This window comes from Sesamum indicum, linkage group LG6 (assembly GCF_026168435.1).
Source record: "Sesamum indicum cultivar Baizhima isolate 11 linkage group LG6, ASM2616843v1, whole genome shotgun sequence".
Classification (NCBI taxonomy): domain Eukaryota; kingdom Viridiplantae; phylum Streptophyta; class Magnoliopsida; order Lamiales; family Pedaliaceae; genus Sesamum; species Sesamum indicum.
The window spans coordinates 24,616,218-24,627,869 of NC_142662.1; positions in this window are offsets into that span (position 1 = coordinate 24,616,218).

Below are 11,652 nucleotides of genomic sequence, written 5' to 3' on the forward strand. Positions count from 1 at the left end.
ATAGCAAACAAAAGAGCAAAAAAACATTTGCCCACTTAAAAAAAAAACTTCAAAAGCAGCAAAAAAACACGCGTCTACCCATTCTCCATTACTTTCTAACGGAGAGGGTGTATTTTATTATATTTTAGATAACATAAAATGTTTTTGCTGATAAATATAAGATAGGAGGATTTTTCATAATTTTCTAAAATACAGAACATGCAATTTACCAAGTAAGAAATTACAACGTTGATACTGCAAACATGGGCCCTAGTATACTGATTAGGGCACGACGAAAGTCGCAGGACCCACAATAGACCAAGTGCAGGTTGCAGTCAACCCCTTTAAGACATTAGGATAGAATCATGTTACATCATATCATTTAATAATAAATTATTATTAAGTATTTATAGACCTACCATTAAAATTATTGATTTTAAACATATATATATATATGTAAAATAAAAAATATTTTGAGAAGAGCTTAAAATTTTATATATTTCAAAAAAATAATAAATTTTTTTATAATAAACATTAATAATTTTGTACTCTCTTTTTTAACCATAATGTCCATCCAACTTCATGATTTTTATATTTTTTAAATAAAATTTTATAAGAATAAAGTTGATATTATCATCGTATTCCGTTCAAAGAATTACATAATTATATCACATATAAGAGGGTACCATAAAATTTTCAAATGGCAATAAGGTATTTGTAATTATATAAGGAGAAATCATGTAATTTGTCTTTAAATTTAATCTTATGGAAAAAGATAAAATACTAAAAAATTATATAAAATTTTATTTTTAAAAGATCAAAACAATATAGAAACATTTAAATTAGTTAGAATTATAACCTTTTTAAAAAAAATATATTTAAAGAAAAATCCTGTCTTATTCACCTCCTGGGCCCTAATCCCTTTTTTTTGGGCCGCTGAGTGGCTGGAGTCCAGCCGCCCACGTGATCCGTCAGATCGAAGATAATAAAAAAAAAAGAGTTCGATGGGCGGTACACATCAAATCCAAACCCTGCACATAAAAATAATTGGGGGTAGGGATGGCAGACGAGTCGAGACAGTTTGCGAATTTCGCAAGTCGGTTCATTTTTTAGCTCGACTCGAACTCGAATTCAATTAGTTCACGAACTTTTTTTATTTTTTTATATATTTTTTTTATTTTTAAGTTTTTGATATATTTAATTTCATGGTTAATGCTTTATTAATTTTATACTCAAAATTGACTATTTATTATAATTATTAATTAATATCATATATTTTATTTTGGATAATAAAAAATTATGATAATTTTATTTATTTATTTAATTTTTATATAAAAATAAATTTAATGAACAACTTAATAAATTATAATATTTTTTATAAAATAATTATTTAATATGACATATATAAACTTTATATTATATTTTAATATATATTTGTATTGTGCTATACTTTTTTTAAATTTATAAGTAATTCACTTATGATTTTTTTTTTATCTATTTTTTAGTTTTATATTCATATCAAGATACATACTACCCGCATTATGCAATTCATTTTGTTACTTATAATTATAAATTTTGTTTTCAAATTTAGTTATTTCTATAAATTAATCTAAAAAGTAATGATAATAATAATGATGGTTGAATAATTTTGATGGCCCGATTAACTATATTGTTCAACAATGTAAGATGATGATTACATCAATATAATACTAACAATTATAAATATATAAATTCATTGCATATTGTGAACATATATTAATCTCAACTATAAAATATTTTTATGTATTTCAATTACATTATTTAAGATAACGGATACTTTTCTATAATATTAAATTATTTAGTATAATTTTTTGGTATATTCTGCTAATTATATTACTATATTAAATTAATTATTATTTTATATTTATAACAATAAATTGAAATATCATACTATATTTTGGTATATTTATAACATAGTATGCATTGTGCAAACTATTTTATTACATATAAATTTATATAAAAATTTGGTGATTCCCGTAATTTAATCTAATAATGATAATAATAAAAAAAAAAATAGCTTGACCTCATTAGGTAAGATTCGAGCTTGAATTCGAGCCATATCACCTAAATTGAGCTCGAGCTCGAGCTCACAAAAAAAGGTCGAGCTCGACTCATTTACACCCTTAATTGGGGCCACAAGCAAGAGAAAAAAAAACGAGAATTCGCGCTTATATGCACCCTTTAATTAATAATTGAAAGCTTATATACACCCTCTAATCAAAATTCACTATATTATTATTTAATTTAAGTGTAATTGTGCCGTTCTCTCCTGAAATTTGATACAATTACACATAATTTTTTATGATTTAGGACATTAAATCTAATAATCATAACGTTTGTTTTCGTTCAATAAATAGAGTCCCTATCAGAAAAATTTATCGAATTTGTTCAATTAGCAAAAATTTGAAAGAAAAACCATGTTGACTATATATTAACTTATTATTGATTTATTGAATTTAATAATTATCGTAGCACTAAAACATAAAAAATCAAATTTTCTATAATATTAATGTATGATGAAGTTTACATTTTCCATGAGATTTGAATTCATATATTTAGATAAAAATAATTAATTAATTGTCAAACCAATGTCTAATTATTTATTAGGTAAGTTGTTATGTCATGAGGATTGTAATGATAATGGTGGGGGGACAGTGTTTGTAGAAATTTATATTTTTAGAGAAATAACTTTTTACAAAAAGTTGAAAGTCGTAATAGTACTGAAAGAGGGTAGTATTTGTGAAAAAAATTAAAACAGATAAAAGCTAAATTGGATAGTGTTTGGAGAAACATCACTTTTAAAATAAACTTAATTGATTAAAATTTGTTTTGTATGTGTTAAATTATACTATTATTTGCTTGTTATTTCATTTTTTATTTGTCAAGCAGATAGAAGCACTCCGATATATTTTTTTTAGCCGTTTTAAAAATAAAAATTGGCATTTCAAACACTTTAAAAATACTTTTATAACGTCAAAAACTGAAAAGCATTTTTTCAAAACTCACGCAAATACTTATTATTTTGGACAATTTCAAAAATAGTTGAAGGAGGCAAAGTGTATTTAACATTAATAATTAAGACAATAAATTTCGCTGCAATAAAAAATCGATGCTTAATGTAGTAATAATAAAATACGATGATGAGATCATGAGACGCGTGTGGTGCCGGTTCATTTGTCTTCACTCTCACATTATCTATTCTATCGACATGGGAATTTTTGAATTGAAAACGTGTCGATTTATTTGGACAAACAATTAAGACATAAAAAAATTGGTTAAATTGTATAAAATTGTTGTGTGTTTTAAAAATTTGACTAAAAATTCTTTTATATTTTAAAAATTGGTTTTTCTTTTTCTTTTTTTAATTTCTTGAACATTGTTCACTTTGCTATCTTCATTAGTTAGATATAACTAATGACGTTAATTTTTTTATGAATTGAATGTTATGCCTTTACATATTATATGGGGATCATTACACTTTCCTTTCATAAGATTTTGTGTAATTACATGTAAACTCTATGTGGTTTGGGAAATTACATCTACCTATTTTTGAGGTTACAAATAAGTCCCTCCGTTAAATTCACCATAGTTATTGATATTAATAAGAAATAAATAAAATTTGATACTTACCATCGACTGACTCATTATTAACTTATTGCAGGTCCAATAATTTTTTTTTTCCGACTAAACTACCCTTATAATAGTGAAGATATACCTCCTCACATGCATTAATGTGTGAAGACATATGAGGGTAATTTGGTCATAAAAATATTTATCTGACCTCAATAAATCATAATAAGTCAATTGAAGGTAAATATAGATTCTTTTTTTAAATTTTTTATCTGTAATTTTTTTGAATTTTGACTAACAAAAGCAAATATCAGGAGCGCTAAATATAATTTTCTTAATCACAGGGGATGTATGTGTAATTACACCAAACTTTAAGGGAATAATTTCTATTATATATTATTTCTTATTTTAATGACCGTTGGATTTTTTTAATAAAGCGTGCACCCCACCTTCTATTAATTTATACTAATATAAAAAGAAAAATTGTTCCACACATACAAATGACGGTTAATGGTATCGCTGCATCAATTTTTTGTGAAGTAAAAAATGCCCTTCAATTAATAAAATAACTAACTTAATTAGATTGTCAATTTTTACATTAACCGATAAATTAATTTTCTTTTCTTTTAATCTAAAATATTATTTTGTATATTTTTATTTTTACTTTAATATATTTTAAAGTGTAAAATATTATTTATTATATATACGTAAAAATAGCATGCCACAGCGGCAATCTCTATCACAAAGGAATTTTTCGTGCTAAATTTATCAAGAGATTTTTAGTTTATTTTAAAATAAAATAATTTTTAGCTATTTCGTAAATTACAAGTAAAATGGAATTTAGCCTAAAAAATTGAAACATGTGCATATGTGTACATGAGTTGATTGGTCGAGTAGAGATAACGGTTGTGTTGTGTGTATAAAATATCTGGATACATGTGGACGTGTTTTTCTGTGGCATGTTACATGTTTTTCTTGTCATAATAGTATGTTGTAACTTGTACCTCCCTCCATTCATATTCACAGCTTACCCACCCCCACAATAATGACCCTTTCCGGCTATAAATAAGTCGAGTTGAGTTAAAAATATATTAAATACTGTTGAAGCTTATTTAAATTATTATCGAATTCAAAAATATGTGTTTAAAATTAATTTAATTATTAATCAAATCGAGTTCGAACGAATTTTATTAAATTAAAAATGAACTTCTCAAATTCTTTAGCATATTTTGTTGTTTTTCTTACTAATTGAATTTGGGTCGTTGAGGTCTCACAATTAAAAAATTGTGAATTGGAGTCGCACGGATATAAATATTTAATTTTTATAATGTTCCTTTGTTTGCTTTGGAATTGTTGGTTAATTTAGAAAAATAATGTTATGTTAGCATACTGAATATTGGAATATTATACTGATTGCTTAGAACATTGATGCATTTACAAAAAAAATGGCTCGAGTCGAGTTCGGAAACTTGTAGAGTAAAAATATTTGTTCAAATTTAATTTATTAAGCTTTACAAATTATGTTTAAACATACTTTTATGAACATATTTATAATGAATATCGAATAATTTGATTTATTTTCAATTTTAGCGATATTGATATCGAATAAGAAATAAATTTTGGTATTGAAAAATCCATACAATTAATATATGTTTTGATAATAGGGGACAAAAGTACATTTATGGCCCGACCTAACTTATTGGGTTCAATAATTGCTTGTCAAATCCATTGTCGCAATTCGCAAGCGGATCCAATCAAATCTAAATGCACTTAAAGTTGTAGCTCCAAATAAAAATTAGGAATAATTACATTTTCACCTCTTTATTTCTTGTTTTTATATATAAATTATTTTTAATTTTTAAAAATTTTAAAAATCACCTAGCGACAGTTTTTAAAGTAAAAAAGTACACTTGTTAACTAGGTCGACCTTTAAATTAATTTTTCAAGGATAAAAATGTCTTTTTTTTTATGACTAAACTTTATTAAAATTAAAAATAAAAATAATCTGTGTGTTTTATATAAATTATATTAAACTAATACAACAAATAAAATTTATTTATTAAAAAAGTATTTTAAAATTTTAAATTATTTATTTAAAAAATTATCCTTTCTTTTCCAATTACACCGACATGCCCACTCTAACCCCCGTTTTATTAAAATATTTTTTAATAAATAAATAAATAAATTTTAATTAGATTTATATAAAATACAAAAAATATTTTTCGTTTTATTTTTTTGTAAAACTTAGTTATAAATAAAAATAGAGGATGACTAATCTTTTAATTTTAATAATTTCAATTAATTTATACAAATGTGGTAATTTTTTAATTTAAATTTATAATCTATTAACTAATTTTTTTATGTATTAATTAAATAATTTAATATTTTAATTATTAAAAACTACAATTTTATATTGAGATTCAATAATAAAAAGTTAATAAAATGATTTAAATTTAAATTAAAAATTAATATAAATAATAAAAAAATATATGGAGTCGTATTACTGATCTTTATAAATATTACTTTGACACACCTTCTATCTTTTAATAATTACATAAATACCCTAAAGATATTTTTGTCCTTGAAAAATTATTTTAAATTATTTTTGCATAACTACAGTCCTCAGTACAGCTTTCTCCAAATGAGCCAAGTACATTACTTGTGTATTTTTTTCTGCTAATTCATCATAAATGTCGATACTATTTATACATATTATTTTTTATTTTTTAAAAATTACACATATACACCCCAAAATTATCAATATCATATAAAAACAATTCCTATTTTTTGACTGTCATGGATGATTTCTTCAATTATACAAAAAGACACGAGTGATTTATGTAAATAGATATAGATAAGGAGTGTAAACGTAATTATCTATTTATTTTTGTTGAGCATTTGATATTCAATTATGTCGAACCACATCAAAAACAACAATATATATATGACAAAGTGAGTGATTAAAAAAAGAAAAGAGGATCAAAATGGATAAACGACAAAGTAATGAAATTGGACTTATTTTACAAGTGGGAAAAATACAACCTGACTCATCCTCCGAAATTTAACATAATTATAAATATCTTTTCATTATTTAAAAAATAATACTCTCTTGAAATTAATAGTAATCTAACAAATATTCCCCTATAACAGCCTATTATACGAACGTATTTGTTAAATTATTTTGAATTTAAAAAAAGTATTTATAATTTTAGACGCAACAAAAAAATATTTATAATTATAATAAATATCAAAAAAAATTTAAAATTGACCAAAATGTGGAGTTCCAGTCGAGGCCTTAGTTTTGAATGAAGGGCTAATTAATTACAACTTGCCCTACTCTATGAGTAATTATGAATGAATATTAATTATAAATTATTCATCTGCCAAACTTTCCCTTTCATCAGTCAACCTAACATAGAGATGAGATCAATCATCAATGTCTTTCTTTCTTTCTTTTTCTTTTTTTTTTTTTTAAACATACTTTCCTTTTCGCCCTTGACATGGATTAATCTATTTTTTTCTCAAACAAAGTATCAATGACAAATAATACATAATTTAGGAATAATTACATTTCTATATATTAAGTTCGGTGAAATTATACTTAAATCCCTTATAATTTAAAAAATAAAATTTAATATTCATAAGATTTGTTTTCATTTAACAGATATGTCCCCCTATTAGTTAAAATTCACCAATTTATTATAGGTTAAATAAATCATCTTATGACCAAATTATCCTCATACATATGAAGGATAGTGTGGTACAACCCGGGAACACGCAAGCGAAAGCGATAGAACAAAAACATAATGATTAAAATTAAAGCATAAAATAACGAATTCAAAAGGTGTACCATTGGAGTTTTTGGGTGTTTGATGTACAAAAAAATAAAATAAACTTATCACGAGGCTGAGGCAAAAATACATAAACTGAAAAATAAAAAAAGTAGAAATACGATACCTTCGTTTTTCTAGAGTTCGGTTGAAATGTTATTTACTTGAGGCTCCAATGGAGGAACCTTCTAATTTTTCCACACCACACTGGAATCGGAATCTCAATGCTCTCTTTGCTAGAAGAGAACAAGAGAAAAAGATGCTCCAAGAGCAAGAGAGAGGGGCGGCCCTGAGGTGCAACAGAGGAGGAGGAAATTTTATTTTTGTTGTATATTATGCAATAATAATCTTTCCTTTTGATAAAATTATACACAATATAATATACATATCTTGTATAGATGTATATAAATGTGTCTAGATACTTTCATTCATCTATATGGTATGTCTTCTCAATTTCAAATCAAGAAGATGGCTAAAATTGCACTTTTTAAAATTGCAATTTGCTAGCCATTTATTTTCTTCCATAAAGTTTGTCAATGATCTCAAAAGGGTAGGTTTGCCGATCTTTATTCTTAAAAATACAAGCCCAATAAAGTTTTATTTAAATCTAATTTTAATAAATATCCATCCAATTAAGCCTAATATGTATTTAATCCAAAATCCTTTTCATCTTTCCTCACATTACTTGTTCGCTATCGGTCTCTCGCTCGTATTTAGCCTTGGACGGTATTTACCGGCCTCTTTGGCACCACGAGGCTCTCACCCTCTCCGACGCTCCTTTTCAGGGGACTTGGGCCCAGTCCGTCGTTGAGGACGCTTCTCCAGACTACAATTCGGACAATGAAGCTGCCCGATTCTCAAGTTAGGCTATGCCCTCATTGTTTTCATTAATTAAATAAGGTTCAATTTATTAAATAACACGTACAAGCCCAATATAAATTAATTTCATTAATTTATCATTGGGTCTTCCATCCAACCTAACTCTCATTTGTAAGTAATCTAATTACTTGTAGAATTATTTCAAAATTATTTTATTGTTCTTTTTCGATCGTTTGTGTGTGATTCTTTAGGTTCACCTTTCAGTTAGACTTGGGCCAGTGTTTAATACTATTATTAATTAAATCTAATTTAATTAATAATTTTTTATTAACTCTTAATCAACAAAGTCCGTCACCATGAGTGGCTGTCTAGCAATGGTCCATGGCACTAGATATTAAGTGAATTTTCGTGTGAACATTTAGACTCTTGAGTCCATACGGGTACAGTCCTCCTGTTTACAGTCTCTAGGCTTTGGTCTAGGGCATGGAATTAGGTGTCCATTCCCATTCTGGACTAGGCGCCTATGCTTAATATTTGAGATCGCGTTATCCAATTTCTCGACATAGGAACCTCTTTTTCCTATTTGATCAATGCTGTGGCCACAGGTTCATAAAGCGTGAATGCATCTCGTAGTGCATAGATACTTCTGTCACATACTGACAAGGGACGGATCCTCTTCTTAAAACTCACCGTCCTTGCTACATACTCTAATGCAGTGGACAAGATTTATGATGATCATGTCAGTGACACAATCACCTCTTGCACAGATCCATGATACAATCATCGTATGCACGTGAGTGCCGTGATTCCTCAAGTTTGAGGCTACTCCCGTACTATCGTAGTCGAGGATTCAAGTTATACCGACCAAGCTCCAAGGCTTCTATATGACGATCCTTGCGAATCAATTTAGTTGATTTGACACATAATCAATCAACCTACCAAGACTGCATAGACGCCCCGCGTCGTTCAGCGATGAAATACGATACTCACTAATTGAATGGGACTTTTAGTGCAAGTCTCCACAGCACTCTTGATACCCAATCTCGAGGTTTTCAACTTGAAACGTTTCAGAACCAACCTTTTGGCAGTTGGTTTCATGACCGCCATCAAATGCGCCGCCCAACTGTTATTATTATTATTATTATAGTATTAATTTTATAATAAAAATTCAAATTGAACACCGGTCCTGTACCAACTGTCTCAATTTTCATTTTTCAGCAAATAATTGATACTAAAAGCCAAAAAACGTCACTTAAGATGGGCACCTCTCCCTAATCTTATCTGCTTCACAACTTTCCCACACCTACCATTCATTTCCTTACTCCTCACCATATATATACATATTATATATATGTATATATATATTGTCTAACATCCCGATAATTCTAACAATATATTAATCTTAATATGTACATCAATATGAATAAGAATAATAAATAAATTATAACATTACAAATAAATACTTACATAAAATAAGACGAATACTCACACATTCAATCGATATGACTCGAATCCATAATTTCGAGTTAATTCATGAGATGTCATGCTTAGAATATATCTACTAGTATGTCCTTTTGTTTCACGTGCTACCTACTACTTGTTGATATGATATACATATATATAGGATTTAATATGTAATTTATCCTCTGTGATATTTCAAAATGAGTAAATTACTCCATAAGAAAAAAAATAAGAATTTACCCCCTATGTTCTCCAAATGAAGCAATTCACTCATTTGTCTAGGGAGGTAAATTGCTTCATCTTAAAAAATACAGAGGATAAATTGCTACATTTTAAAAAAGAAAAAAATGCAAGCAACCCTCTTGTGATATAGTAAATGAGCAAATTACTCCCTTATGAAAACATAAATAACGATTTACCTCCCTGTGTTTTTTAAAATACAACAATTTACCCCCGCTATGATTTTTAAAATGAAGCGATTTACCTCCCTGTATAAGGAGGTAAATTATTTCATATTAAAAAGTATAGGGGGTAAATTGCTATATTTTTTTAAGTGAGTTAGTCCTAAAATTTTGGAGAATTTCATTATAAAGGATTGTTTTTTATTTAATTAATCTTGATAATATTTGATTTTGAAAAATTGAGTTTAGTCAAAAGTTTTAAATTTTAATTTTTACAAAAATTATACAAATTATTGAATTTATACATATATATATATATTTCTTAAGTTGTCAAACAGCTAAAAGATTATGGCCGACTAAAAGTGATTTTAGGTATCAATGATGTCTTAATATAGTTGTTAAGGTTGAAGTCCCTATGAATAAATTCGAGGTTAGGAGTTCGAATTCTATCAGACATGTGGGTATTTATCTCACTTTATGTAAGATTTATATTGATATATTAATTGAGTTGAGATATTATTCTATGTATTAGATGAATTAATACAATTTGTTTAGCAATATTAGTAAAAAAAAAAAAAAAAGGAAAAGTGATTATAGTTATTTGTCTCTGCCGGACTAACTTTGAAAGTGATTTTGATTTTTGAGAGTTCCAACTGGGGGACCAAACTCACGTAATAATAATTAAGGGAAAATTGCAAGCAACTCCATAAAATATTGTAAATGAGCAAATTATACTCTTATAAAAAATTAACTAGCAATTTACCTTTATGCATTTTTTAAAATATAACAATTAACCTTCCTATATTTTTTGAAATGAAGCAATTTACCTCTTTAGACAGGGAGATAAGTTGTTCTATTTTAAAAAATACAAAAAGATCATAAAGAATAATTTGCTCATTTTTAATATTACAGGATAAATTATTATTTACCCTAATAATTAAATGGAGTCTAATTTGGATATGTGCGGACGGATTTCTTTGAGAGTGGACTTTGAGTTACAAGTGGGTCTCGTGATGCCTATTTATGAACACAAGTGCTGAGTTTTTAAATTTTTAATCAACTTGAAAGGGTTCCTCTCATCAAATTTTGCTACTTTATCTATTTATTGTAAAATTAATTATACTTAACTCCCTTAAAAAAATAAAATTACACTTTCCTTCAAAAAAAAAATTAAAGTTAAATTTACACCCTATCTGAAAATTCTCCATTTATTCCTGACCCCATTCTGTTAGAGTTTGGACAGAAATTATTGACGTAAGCAAATAAAATTACAGACTTCTTAATTTTGCCCTTTATTTAATATTTTTACGTATTTTTTTATACTTATAAAGGGATAAATGTAATACATATATGGAACGCAGTTAGTTAACATCATTACATCTTTTTCCTTACAAATACAAAATTATTACATGAAAACATTTAGTGAGGAATAAAATTAGAAATATATGTAACTTATTTGCTAAAATCTATATTTTTTTGTCCAAATAATTACTGTTTACATCTGACCCTCTTTTGTCAGAATTTGGAGAAAGTGTAATTTAATATTGTAAAAA